We start from the raw sequence: 13,529 nt of genomic DNA on the forward strand, positions 1-13,529 counted from the left end.
GCCGATCCCATTTCCATCATCATCTCAGAGATTCATTTTTCTAACACTCTTTTCTCCCAGACTCTGCCCTACAGGAATTCTAATTCCCTCAGGACTCTGCTGTTGGTGTCCTGCCCTCGACCTTTATTGATCCCTTCTCCCAGCACATGGAATTCCAATTCTTGTTCCTAGTTGACAAATCCCTGTCTCACCCCTGTCCAATCTGCACCTTCTCCTTTGTTATCTCTTGCCCCACCCCCACCTCACTTGCTTATAACCTGTGACTTTTCTAATATTTGTCAGTTCCGATGAAGGGTCACTGACCCGAAACGTTAACTCTGCTTCTCTTTCCACAGATGCTGCCAGACCTGCTGAGTGGTTCCAGCATTTCTTGTTTTTAACTCAATACAAACCTTTTTAACTGTATCTCTGGCCACATCTCATCCCACATCCTCTGATCTCCTATAAAACATCTTTAGGTTGTTTGCTACTGGACCGGTGTGTTTCCTACATTACACCAGGAATGATACTGTGAAAGTAAGTCATTGGTTGTAAGGAATTTCAGAAGATGGACCTTTTTGTTACATGTCAAGAATGGCCACAGCACCTGGGAGACAGTAACACAGTAAGAGTCATCAGCTCCAGGAGGGGAGTGGAGACATTTGCAGAATTGTTTTTTTTCAGCTGTACCCTCTTTGCTAGAATTTCTCTCAGGTTTGCGATAGTACTTCCAGCACAATTCACCCAAAATAATCAAACCATCACTGACGCATGTTATTTGCAGCACCAATCGAGTTTCTGCATTCTTTTGCGCTGGTTCAAAAAAACATTGCACAGGAAGTTTGTCCCACGCGCAAACTGGCAACACCACCAGACTCAAAAAAAACAGACTGAATTCATCTCCATGGTGAGTTTTCAGTAACTGTGTCCGTTTTCTGCTCTTCGAGGAGGTAATGAAAATTAAGGAGTTCTTTCTTCAGGTGTTTGGGCAATAAGAGGCAACTTTCTAAACCTTTTAATTATTCAGCAATAATTAATTTTGACTTTTGCACACCGCCGAAATTAATAAATATTTCTGTATAGTTTTTTTTCAAGTAATTTCAGTTATTTAAAATTGGGTTACTCGTTAGACACTGAGTATTTTTTGCTTATCTTTTGTGCTAAACCCATTTCCAGCTGTATTAATAAAACTGCACCAGGTGATCATTCTTAAATATATCTAGGAATATTTTTAATGCAGACTTTTTTGGGGGAACGGAAGTTCTAAAACACTGTCCTACTGCACTGATACAAGTAAGATTTTACAATGTCTATACTCAGTTTGAGCGGAAACTTAAACAAAAAATTAAATTCGAAAAAACTAGTTCAAACTCGATCGTAATGTCCATTATCCTTGGGAGTGTGATTCACTGTTACAAACACGCATTGAGTGAGCTTACTTTAACACGCAATGGCTGCCTTCTATAATAAGAAGTTGCAGTGGTGCATTTAACATTTTTTTTTTCAAACACCATTTGTTTCCTAGAGGCTTAATCAAATAAATGGACAGCAGGTTCAGAAAGATATTCGGACCAGTGTTACAAGCGGGAATATCTCGAAAAGAACAATTGTGTTCATCGGAAATCCACTTCAGTGGATGAGCTCTGCAGTAACTGACAGTGAATGTCTTTAATCAACTGAGAACATTTTCAAACTGGATTTAAGATGGTGCACCTGAGATCCAGTCTCTGAGTGCCTCAATAGTACAATCAATGGTAACAACAGCGGGAACTGCAGATCACCCCAGAACACTTCAAAACGTTTTTGTCAACAATGGAAATTTAATCACACCAAAAATGGTACATTTTAGACAGATGATGTAATCTACTAAACCACCTAAAATTAGCTGCTCGTGTCTTACAACTGGTTGTGAGGTAAATGGGAAAATTGTCATTCTGTTTCCATAGATATATAAAAAGGAGGAAACATTAATTGATGTTTCTTCTCTTGAATATCTATAGAAAAACTTAACAAAACATCTGCTGACTGGAAAAACATTGTTATCAACTTCTGTCACACCTTTGTGTAAACATTTTTCATTGTAAATGATGTCTGTCGGTGTAAACTTGTAAAGAAATAAACACAGAAAATGCTGGATATACTCAGCAGGTCTGGCAGCATCTGTGGAGAGAGAAGCAGAGTTAACATTTCCGGTCAGTGACCCTTCTTCCGAACTGGCAGATATTAGAAAATAATTAGGTTTTAAGTAAGTGAAGGCGGTGGGGAGGGGGAAGAGAACAAAAGGAAAGGTGTTTGATAGGGCGGAGGGCAGGAGATTAAGTAACAAAGTTGTCCTGGAACAAAGGCAAAGAGTGTTAATGCTTGTGGTGAAAGACAAAGCATTAGTCCAGAGAGACTGTTAATAGCGGAATAATGAGTAGCTCTGTCTACATGCAGACGGAGTGCAGTACAGAAACACATGGTCAAGATCGGACGGGTCCGCCCGTTCCAGGATTGACTTCCTGTTTGTGTCCCGTGCTGTCACGGTCGGATCCACCGAAGTCAAGCCGGTGTTCTTCTCCGACCACTGCCTCTTACTGGCCGACTGTCACTTACAGGACGACCAGCGGGTTGGCAGAAGGATGTGGAAGCTCACTGCCACACTGCTGACCCCAGAGAACGTTGAGGAACTCAAAAGGGATTACAAAGGTTGGAGGACCGTGAAACCCCTCTTTGAGTCTCCAGTTCACTGGTGGGAAGCGATTAAGGAGAACATTCGGAGGTTCTTCATCCACAAAGGTGTTCAGAGGGCGAGAGAGAGACAGAGGGAAATGTCCCGACTCCAGAAAAGTTTGCAAAATCTGCTCCAGTTGCAGTCAATGGGGGTTGAGGTCAAGGAGGACCTCCAAGAGGTGAAGAGCCAGCAGGCCTCGCTGTTTGCCAAGGAGGCCTCCAAGATCAACTTCTGGTCCAGAGTCCGCTCCATTGAACAGGATGAGACGTGCTCGCGTTACTTCTTCCAAAAGATACACACAGAGAGCTCTGTTATCACCAGCCTGAAGGAAGAAGATGGCTCAGTAACGTCTTCGCGGTCCGACATACTAAGGATCAGCAAATCCTTTTATGCTGGGCTGTACGACGTGAAGCCAACAGACCGCAGAGCCTCGCAGTCCTTCCTGTCATCTATCACAGAGGTCTTAGATGACAGCAGGAGGGAGAGACTGCACAAGCCGCTAACTCTGGACGAGCTGACAAAGGCCGTAGAGTCCTTCGAGACAAGTAAAACTCCCGGAAGCGACGGCTTACCGGTCGAGTTGTACTCGGTCCTGTGGGACTGGGTCGGCCCGGAATGCTGGAAGTATACGAGAGTATGCTCCTGGCTGGCAGCATGGCAGAATCCATGAGGAAAGGATCACCCTCATTTACAAGCGGAAGGGGGAGAGGGCGGAAATCAGAAATTGGCGCCCCATCTCACTGCTTAATGTTGACTACAAGATTCTGTCCAAAGTCATAGCCAGTCGAGTCAAATCTGCTGTGGAGTTGGTGATTCACCCCGATCAGACCTGCACTGTACCCGGCAGGAAGATCTCCGATAGTCTCGCGCTACTCAGGGATACGATCGCCTATGTACGGGACAGGAGGGTGGACACCTGCCTCATCAGCCTGGACCAGGAGAAGGCTTTTGACAGGATATCACACACTTACATGATGGACGTGCTTTCCAAAATGGGGTTTGGGGAGGGAATCTGCAATTGGATCAAACTGCTCTACACAAACATCAGTAGCGCAGTCTCAATCAATGGGTGGGAATCGGATAGTTTCCCGATCAAATCTGGAGTCAGACAAGGCTGTCCTCTCTCCCCGGTCTTGTTTGTTTGCTGTATTGAACCCTTTGCTGAGTCTATTAGGAAGGATGCGAGCATAAGAGGGGTGACAATCCCAGGCAGCAGAGGCACTCAGGTGAAAACCTCCCTGTACATGGATGACGTCGCCGTCTTCTGCTCGGATCCGCTGTCCGTGCGCAGACTGATGTGCATCTGCGACCAGTTTGAACTGGCCTCGGGAGCCAAAGTTAACCACGGCAAGAGCGAGGCCATGTTCTTTGGGAACTGGGCTGACCGATCCTTTGTCCCCTTCACCGTCAGGTCAGATTACCTGAAGGTGCTGGGGATATGGTTTGGAAGGGCCGGGGCGTGCACCAAAACCTGGCAGCAGCGAGTAGCCAAGGTACAACAAAAGTTGAGCATGTGGGGGCAGCGATCTCTCTCCATTGTGGGTAAGAACCTGGTCATCAGGTGCGAGGCGCTCACGTTGTTGCTCTACGTGGCGCAGGTCTGGCCCATACCCCACTCCTGCGCTGTGGCGGTCACCCGAGCCATTTTCCGCTTCATCTGGGGATCGAAAATGGACCGGGTCTAGAGAGACACCATGTTCAAATCTCTGGATAAGGGCGGGAAAAATGCACCCAATGTGGCCCTCATCCTGAGGACCACCTTCGTGTGCGGCTGCATCAAGCTGTGTGTAGACCTCCAGTACGCAAAGTCCAAGTGTCACTACGTGCTGAGGTTCTATCTGTCCCCGGTGTTGCGAAGGATGGGCCTGGTCACATTGCCGTGGAACGCTCCATCCAGTTGGACCGTGCCATACCATCTATCCTTCGTGGAGCAGTTTCTGCGGGAAAACACCTTTGACCACCTGTCCATCAGGCAGTGGTCTGCACGGAATGTCCTCAAGGCCCTACGGGAAAAGAAGACGGTGGATCCTGTCGGATGGTTCCCCGAGCAGACCGTCAAAGTCATTTGGCGGAATGCCTCATCACCAAAACTTGGCTGTAGCTTGCTGGTGGTGAGAAGGGCCCTCCCCGTCAGATCCTTCATGCACACCCGAAGTCTTGTCCCCTCCGCACAATGCCCCCGCGGTGGCTGTGGTGGGGAAGAGACAGTTGCCCACCTCCTCCTGGAATGTGTCTTTGCAAAGCAGGTGTGGAAAGAGATGCAGTGGTTTTTGTCGAGGTTCATCCCAAGCAGCTCTGTAATACAGGAGTCTGTGCTCTACGGGCTGTTCCCAGGGACGCACACCAAGACAAACATCAACTGCTGCTGGAGGACTATCAATTCGGTGAAAGACGCCCTTTGGTCTGCCCGAAACTTGCTGGTCTTCCAGCGCAAAGAGTTGTCCACCACCGAATGTTGCAGACTGGCACATTCCAAGGTCCAGGACTACGTGCTGAGGGACGCACTAAAGCTTGGGGCAGCCACAGCAAAGGCTCAATGGGGAAAGACCACAATGTAAGGTCCCCCCACCAAGCTGAACTGAGGGGCTGGATCCATGGGAAACCCCTCGAACTGTATCGGGAAAGTTTCTGTCTTTGCCAATGTTCCAGTGAACATTAACACAAGCTCGAGGAGCAGCACCTGATCTTTTGATTCGGCACTCTGCATCCTGGCAGACTGAACACTGAGTTCAATAACGTCAGAGCATGACTGGCCTTTTTTATATTTTTATATTTTATTTTATTTTATTTTTTAACTATGCACATTGTATCCCATAAGTAATTCCACTTTTGCTTCCATTCTGCCACTGATTCTTCCCAAATCCTAATGTTTGGTTTTCCAGTTGCTCCATGCATCACCCTTCAATTCTGATCTTCTCTGACTCATTCTAAACGACCCACAGTTGTCAGCTGTACAGCCTGTGAAATGCCTCAGGACATTTTATTGTGTTAAAGGTTTAAATACTTGTTTGCTTTTCAACTGTACATAGGAATTTCCAATGGAATGATCTATGAAAATATCATGATGTGAGCCACTGCTCAGTGAGTAGCACTTTTGCCTTTAAGCCAGAAGGTCATGGGTGCAGGCCACACTCCAGAGAACTGAGCACAAAATCCAGACTGACGTTCCCAGTGCTGTACTGAGAATGTCTTGCAATGCCTGAGGTGCTGTCTTTCAGATTGGACATTAAACTGAGACCCCCACCTGTGGTAAAAGGTCTTATAGCACTATTTCTAAGGGGAATTCTCCCTGGTGTCCTGGTCAATATTTGTCCCAACACGAAGACTGAGACTGAATGAGACCAGCTGTGTTTAAAAAGAGCAGCGACAGCGCCTGAGTGTTGAAAAAAAAAAGCCAACAGTGACATCACAGGAGAGCTGCAAGGTGATTGGTTGGTGAGTAGCAGCTGTTGGAATATCTTAAAATATAAGGGGTAAGTTTTTTTGGTGAAAATAAAACCTCTGGTGATAATGTGAGTACAACTAAAGTGCTTTTTTTTTTAAGGACTTGAGATTGGAGTGTGTAGAACAAGGCCCATAGTATAATTAGTATTTTTTAATTAAGGGAGTAACTAATTAACCTAAGGGTAAGTCATGGCGGGAGAGCTCAGCCCCGTGATATGCTCCTCCTGCACTATGTGGGAAATCAGGGACGCTTCCAGTGTCCCTGATGACCACGTGTGCAGGAAGTGTATCCAGCTGCAGCTACTGGCTACCTGCATTAGGGAGCTGGAGCTGCGGGTGGATTCACTGTGGATAGTCGTGGATAGCACGTTTAGTGAGGTGGTCACACCGCAGGTAATGGCTGCACAGGCAGAAAAGGGATGGGTGAGCACCAGGCGGAGTAGTAGGCGCAGGCAGGTAGTGCAGGAGTCCCCTGTGGCCATCCCCCTCTCAAACAGGTATACCACTTTGGATACTGTTGGAGGGGATGGCCTCCCAGGGGAAAGCAGCAACAGCCAGGTTCGTGGCACCATGGAGGGCTCTGCTGCACAGCAGATAAGGAAAAGTGTTTGAAGAGCTATAGTGACAGGGGATTCTATCGTAAGGGGTGCAGATAGGCATTTCTGTGGCCACAAACAAGACTCCAGGATGGTATGTTGCCTCCCTGATGCTAAGGACAAGGATGTCTCGGAGCGGCTGCAGGACATTCTGAAAGGGGAGGGTGAGCAGTCAGAGGTCGTAGTCCATATTGGTACGAATGACATAGGTAGGAAGAGAGATGAGGACCTGCAAAGTGAATATAGGGAGTTAGGTAGAAGGTTAAAAAGCAGGACCTCTCGGGTTGTAATCTCAGGATTACTCCCTGTGCCACTTGCTAGTGAGGGTAGGAATAGGAAGATTAGGCAATTGAATGTGTGGCTGAAGAGCTGGTGTAGGCGGGAGGGCTTCAGCTACTTGGATCATTGGGATCTCTTCTGGTGCAGAGGTGACCTGTACAAGAAGGATGAGTTGCATCTAAACTGGAGGGGGACCAATATCCTTGCGGGGAGGTTTGCGAGCACTACTCGGGAGGGTTTAAACTAGTCTTGCAGGGGGGTGGGACCCAAAGTAGTAGTCTCTCAGATGAGATAGTTGAGGTAAATATGGAGGTTAAAGCAAGCAAGTCCAGTAGGCAGGCTGTGCAGGGGCAGGACAGGGAGTGTGGAAGGTCTGGTCGGCTAAACTGCATTTACTTTAATGCAAGAAACCTTACAGGTAAGGCAGATGAACTCAGAGCATGGATCGGTACATGGGATTGTGATATTATAGCTATTACGGAAACGTGGTTGAGGGATGGGCAGGACTGGCAGCTCAATGTTCCGGGGTACCGATCTTTCTGGCGTGACAGAGGTGGAGGTAAGAGAGGAGGGGGAGTGGCACTATTGATTAGGGAGGACATCACGGCAGTACTTCGAGAGGATATCGTGGGGGGAAGTGCTCTTCTAGTGCTCTTCGGGGGGGTTTAAACTAATTCAGCAGGGGAATGGGAACCTAAATTGTAGTGCCAGTGTACAGGATGTTGAGAGTAGTGAGGCCAGGGATATGGTTACAAGGACGCAAGAGGGCACTGGCAAGCAAGAACCTGGTTTAAAGTGTGTCTATTTCAACGCCAGGAGCATCCGGAATAAGGTGGGTGAGCTTGCAGCATGGGTTGGTACCTGGGATCTCGATGTAGTGGCCATTTCGGAGACATGGGTAGAGCAGGGGCAGGAATGGATGTTGCAGATTCTGGGATTTAGATGTTTCAGTAAGAACAGAGAAGATGGTAAAAGAGGGGGGGGGTGTGGCATTGTTAATCAAGGAGAGTATTACAGCGACAGAAAGGACGTTTGAGGACTCGTCTACTGAGGTAGTATGGGCCGAGGTTAGAAACAGGAGAGGTGAGGTTACCCTGTTGGGAGTCTTTTATAGACCTCCGAATAGTTCCAGAGATGGAGAGGAAAGGATAGCGAAGATGATTCTCGACAGGGGCGAGAGTAACAGGGTAGTTGTTATGGGGGACTTTAACTTTCCAAATATCGACTGGAAATACTATAGTTCGAGTACTTTAGATGGGTCAGTTTTTGTCCAGTGTGTGCAGGAGGGTTTTCTGACACAGTATGTAGACAGGCCAACCAGGGGCGATGCCACATTGGATTTGGTACTGGGAAATGAACCCGGCCAGGTGTTAGATTTAGATGTTGGTGAGCACTTTGGTGATAGTGATCACAATTCGGTTAGGTTTACCTTAGCGATGGGCAGGGACAGGTATATACTGCAGGGCAAGAATTATAACTGGGGGAAAGGAAATTATGATGCGATTAGGCAAGATTTAGGATGCGTAGGATGGGGAAGGAAACTGCAGGGGATGGGAACAATCGAAATGTGGAGCTTATTCAAGGAGCAGCTACTGCGTGTCCTTGATAAGTATGTACCTGTGAGGCAGGGAGGAAGTTGTCGTGCGAGGGAGCCGTGGTTTACTAAAGAAGTTGAAGCGCTTGTCAAGAGGAAGAAGAAGGCTTATGTTAGGATGAGACGTGAAGGCTCAGTTAGGGCGCTTGAGAGCTACAAGCTAGCCAGGAAGGATCTAAAGGGAGAGCTAAGAAGAGCAAGGAGAGGACACGAGAAATCATTGGTGGATCGGATCAGGGAAAACCCTAAGGCTTTCTATAGGTATATCAGGAATAAAAGAATGACTAGAGTTAGATTAGGGACAATCAAGGATAGTAGTGGGAAGTTGTGTGTGGAATCAGAGGAGATAGGGGAAGTGTTAAATGAATATTTTGCGTCAGTATTTACAGTAGAGAAAGAAAATGTTGTTGAGAATACTGAGATTCAGGCTACGAGGCTAGATGGGATTGAGGTTCACAAGGAGGAGGTGTTAGCAATTTTGGAAAGTGTGAAAATAGATAAGTCCCCTGGGCCAGATGGGATTTATCCTAGGATTCTCTGGGAAGCTAGGGAGGAGATTGCAGAGCCTTTGTCCTTGATCTTTATGTCGTCATTGTCGACAGGAATAGTGCCGGAAGACTGGAGGATAGCAAATGTTGTCCCCTTGTTCAAGAAGGGGAGTAGAGACAGCCCTGGTAATTATAGACCTGTGAGCCTTACTTCGGTTGTGGGTAAAATGTTGGAAAAGGTTATAAGAGACAGGATTTATAATCATCTTGAAAAGAATAAGTTCATTAGCGATAGTCAGCACGGTTTTGTGACGGGTAGGTCGTGCCTCACAAACCTTATTGAGTTTTTCGCGAAGGTGACCAAACAGGTGGATGAGGGTAAAGCAGTGGATGTGGTGTATATGGATTTCAGTAAGGCGTTTGATAAGGTTCCCCACGGTAGGCTATTGCAGAAAATACGCAAGTATGGGGTTGAAGGTGATTTAGAGCTTTGGATCAGAAATTGGCTAGCTGAAAGAAGACAGAGGGTGGTGGTTGATGGCAAATGTTCATCCTGGAGTTTAGTTACTAGTGGTGTACCGCAAGGATCTGTTTTGGGGCCACTGCTGTTTGTCATTTTTATAAATGACCTGGAAGAGGGTGTAGAAGGGTGGGTTAGTAAATTTGCAGATGACACTAAGGTCGGTGGAGTTGTGGATAGTGCCGAAGGATGTTGTAGGGTACAGAGGGACATAGATAGGCTGCAGAGCTGGGCTGAGAGATGGCAAATGGAGTTTAATGCGGAAAAGTGTGAGGTGATTCACTTAGGAAGGAGTAACAGGAATGCAGAGTATTGGGCTAATGGGAAGATTCTTGGTAGTGTAGATGAACAGAGAGATCTTGGTGTCCAGGTGCATAAATCCCTGAAGGTTGCAAACCAGGTTAATAGGGCTGTTAAGAAGGCATATGGTGTGTTAGCTTTTATTAGTAGGGGGGTCGAGTTTCGGAGCCACGAGGTCACGCTGCAGCTGTACAAAACTCTGGTGAGACCGCACCTGGAGTATTGCGTGCAGTTCTGGTCACCGCATTGTAGGAAGGATGTGGAAGCTATGGAAAGGGTGCAGAGGAGATTTACTAGGATGTTGCCTGGTATGGAGGGAAGGTCTTACGAGGAAAGGCTGAGGGACTTGAGGTTGTTTTCGTTGGAGAGTAGGAGGAGGAGAGGTGACTTAATAGAGACATATAAGATAATCAGAGGGTTAGATAGGGTGGATAGTGAGCGTCTTTTTCCTCGGATGGTGATGGCAAACACGAGGGGACATAGCTTCAAGTTGAGGGGTGATAGATATAGGACAGATGTCAGAGGTAGTTTCTTTACTCAGAGAGTAGTAAGGGCGTGGAACACCCTGCCTGCAGCAGTAGTAGATTCGCCAACTTTAAGGGCATTTAAGTGGTCATTGGATAGACATATGGATGAAAATGGAATAGTGTAGGTCAGATGGTTTCACAGGTCGGCGCAACATCAAGGGCCGAAGGGCCTGTACTGCGCTGTAATGTTCTAATTCTAATTCTAATTGAATGTCCAGCGAGGCCATATGGGTAGAACTTAGAAATAAGAAAGGGGTGATCACTTTGATGGGATTATACTATAGGCACCCCAATAGTCAGAGGGAAGTGGAGGAGCATATATGTAGGGAAATCACAGATAGGTGTGGGAATTATATGGTTGTTAGGTTATTATAACTTCCCTAATATTGACTGGGACTGCCTTAGTGCTAAGGGATCAGATGGGGAAGAATTTGTTAAGTGTGTCCAGGATAGTTTTCTGAAGCAGTATGTGCATGGACCTACTGGAGAAGGGGCTACACTCGACCTCCTCTTGGGAAATGAGGCTGGGCAGGTGGTTGATGTGTCAGTGGGGGAGCACTTTGGGACCAGTGACCATAACTCTATTAGCTTCAAGATAGTTATGGAAAAGGATAGGACTGGTCCTCAGGTTGAAGTCCTAAATTGGGGGAAGGCTAATTTCGATGGCATCAGACAGGAGCTCTCAAAAGTTGAATGGGAGAGGCTGTTTACAGGTAAAGGGACGTCTGGCAAGTGGTAGGCTTTTAAAAGTGAGATAGGAAGAGGTCAGGGCCGGCATGTTCCTGTTCGATGGAAGGGCAAGACTGGCAAGTTTAGGGAACCTTGGTTGACGAGGGATATTGAGGGTCTGGTCAGGACAAAGAAGGAGGCATATGTCAGGTATAGGCAGCTGGGATCAAGCGAGTCCCTCAAGGAGTATAGGGGATGTAGGGGTACACTTAAGAAGGAAATTAGGAGGTCAAAAAGGGGCCATGAGATTTCTCTGGCAGATAAGATAAAGGAGAATCCTAAAAGATTCTATAAGTATATTAAGAGTAAAAGGGTAGCTAGGGAGAGGGTAGGTCCCCTTAAGGATCAGTGTGGCAATCTATGTGAGGAGCCACGGGAAATGGGCAAGGTCTTAAATGAATATTTATAGTCCGTATTTACTGTGGAGAAGGTCATGGAAGCTAGTGAGTTCAAGGGAGGGTACACCATATCCTGGAGCACATCGACATTGCAAAGGAGGAGGTGTTGGAGGTTTTGAAGTGCATTAAGGTGGATAAATCCCCAGGGCCTGACCAGGTGTATCCTAGGATGCTATGGGAAGCAAAGGAGGAGATTGCTGGGACCCTGGCAGAGATTTTTGTACCATCGTTAGCCACAAGTGAGGTACCAGAAGACTGTAGGATAGTTAATGTTGTGCCTTTATTTAAGAAGGGCAGCAGGGATAAGCCAGGGAACTACAGGCCGGTGAGCCTTACATCAGTGGTGGGAAAGTTATTGGAAGGGTTTCTGAGAGACAGGATTTATATGCATCTGGAAAGGTCTGGTCTGATTAGGGATAGTCAGCATGGCTTTGTGCGTGGGAAATCACGCCTCATGAATTTGATTGAGTTTTTCGAGGAGGTGACCAAGAGGATTGACGAGGGCAGGGCGATGGATGTTGTCTACATGGACTTTAGCAAGGCCCCGCATGGTAGGCTGGTGCAGAAGGTTCGAACACATAGGATCCAGGGTGAGCCAGCAAATTGGATACAAAATAGCCTTGGTGACAGGAGACAGAGGGTGGTAGTGGGGGGTTGTTTTTCAGATTGGAGGCTGGTGACCAGTGGTGTGTCGCAGGGATCGGTGCTGGGCCCTCTGTTGTATGTCATATATATTAATGACTTGGATGTGAATGTTAGGGGCATGTTGAGTAAGTTTGCAGATGACACCAAAATTGGTGGTGTAGTGGACAGTGAAGAAGGTTGTCTAAGGTTACAACAGGATATAGATTAACTGGGAAAGTGGGCAAGGGAGTGGAAAATGGAATTTAACGCAGACAAGTGTGGAGTGATGCATTTTGGGAAGTGAAACCAGGGCAGGACATATACAGTGAATGGCAGGGCCCTGGTGAGTGTTTTTGAGCAGAGAGACCCTGGGGTGCAAGTACATAGTTCCCTGAAAGTGGAACACAGGTAGACAGGGTGATGAAGAAGGGGTATGGCATGCATGCCTTCATCGGCCGAGGCACTGAGTACAAGAGTTGGGACGTCATGTCACAATTGTACATAACGCTGGTTAGGCCACATTTGGTGTACAGTGTGCAGTTCTGGTCGCCGTACTACAGGAAAGATGTGATTAACCTAGAGAGGGTGCAGAAAAGATTCACAAGGATGTTGCCAGGTTTGGAGGGCTTGAGTTATAAAGAGAGATTGGATAGGCTGGGTCTGTTTTCCCTGGAGCAAAGGAGGCTGAGAGGGGACACGATAGAGGTATATAAAATTGTGAGAGGCATAGATGGGGTAGATAGCCAGAGTCTGTTTCCCATGGTCGGGGTGACTAAAACTAGAGGGCATAGATTTAAGGTGAGAGGGAGGAGGTTTAAAGGGGATCAAAGGGGTAAACTTTTCACACAAAGAATAGTGGGTGTCTGGAATGAGCTGCCTGAGGAGGTGGTGGAGGCAGGAACAGTAACAACATTTAAGAGGCACCTGGACAGGTACTTGAATGAGCAAGACATAGAGGGATATGGAATTAATGCAGGCAGGTGGTATTAGTATAGATAGGCATTATGGTCGGCATGGACACGGTGGGCCGAAGGGCCTGTTTCTATGCTATACGACTCTATGACTAAAATTGATTACCTGGCCAAGACCACATTGCTGGTTGTGGGAACTCATTGTGTGCCAATTGGCTTGTATGTTTCCTGCATGACAACAGTGACTGTAATTGGCTGTAAAAGCATTTCAGAACAACCTGAGGCTGCGAAAGGTTGTGTATAAATGCAAGTTTCTTCTTTCCTTGGTGGCCAGATTATGAAAATGTTATGCATTGCTATGATAGGACCTCTGGTGACACTTCAAAGAAACACCACAATATATCAAAGGAAAATACATTCCTTGTGA

Source organism: Heterodontus francisci, chromosome 29 (assembly GCF_036365525.1).
Source record: "Heterodontus francisci isolate sHetFra1 chromosome 29, sHetFra1.hap1, whole genome shotgun sequence".
NCBI classification, from domain to species: Eukaryota; Metazoa; Chordata; class Chondrichthyes; order Heterodontiformes; family Heterodontidae; genus Heterodontus; species Heterodontus francisci.